Raw genomic sequence first — 1,244 nt, 5'->3', positions numbered from 1 at the left:
TACACGCGCACCACACACACGTACACGCTCACCACACACACGTACACGCTCACCAAACACACGTACACGCGCACCACGCACACGTACACGCTCACCACGCACACGTACACGCGCACCACGCACACACGTACGCGCTCACCACACACACGTACGCGCTCACCACGCACACACGTACACGCGCACCACGCACACGTACGCGCTCACCAAACACACGTACACGCTCACCAAACACACGTACACGCGCACCACACACACGTACGCGCTCACCACACACGTACATGCTCACCACGCACACACGTACACGCGCACCACGCACACACGTACGCGCGCACCACACACACGTACACGGTCACCACACACACGTACACGGTCACCACACACATATGCGCTCACCACACACACGTACGCGCGCACCACACACACGTACGCGCGCACCACGCACACACATACACGCGCACCACACACACGTACACGCGCACCACGCACACACGTACACGCGCACCACACACACGTACACGCGCACCACGCACACACGTACACGCTCACCACGCACACACGTACGCGCGCACCATGCACACGTACGCGCTCACACACACACATGTACACGTGCACCACACACACGTACACGCTCACCACGCACACACGTACACGCCACCACGCACACGCACACACGTGCACACGCACCACACACACGTACATGGTCACCACACACACGTGCATGCACACCACGCACACACACGTACACGCACATCACACACACATGAACATGCACACCACGCACACACGTTCGCACTCCGACTGACACGCAGAGGAAGACATTGTGCTCAGGGGCTCTGAGGTGGGCACATATGAAGAATGACAAGGTCACAGAAGATCCAGTTAACACAGCTAAGAGGCTGGGAAGCCTTCCTGGAGGTGGTGACAATGGGCTCAGATTTAGACAATACATAAAACCATGATGAGTTCTTGTGGTTCGATTTTAAAAGGCCTTTGTCATTTGAATCAGGGGTGATGTGCCGTGGGTCAGATTGAGCATTCGTGGTGGAGTGAACAGGGGGGTCAGAGGTCCAGCCCACTCCTCCACCACCAGCCTCTGCCATCAGCCTCCAAGTCGCCCACACCGAGACCCTCGGCCTCCACTCTACCGTGTGCCCATTGTGTGACGAGGAGGACGCTGGGGCCAGAGGGGTTAAGGCATCTGCAGGAGGTCACACAGTGCTTTTAGGAGAAGCACGGAGGGGAAG

Source organism: Ursus maritimus, unplaced genomic scaffold (genome assembly GCF_017311325.1).
Source record: "Ursus maritimus isolate PB19 unplaced genomic scaffold, ASM1731132v1 scaffold_9, whole genome shotgun sequence".
NCBI lineage: Eukaryota > Metazoa > Chordata > Mammalia > Carnivora > Ursidae > Ursus > Ursus maritimus.
The sequence above is the reverse complement of the archived record's forward strand: the minus strand, read 5'-3'. Positions refer to the sequence as shown.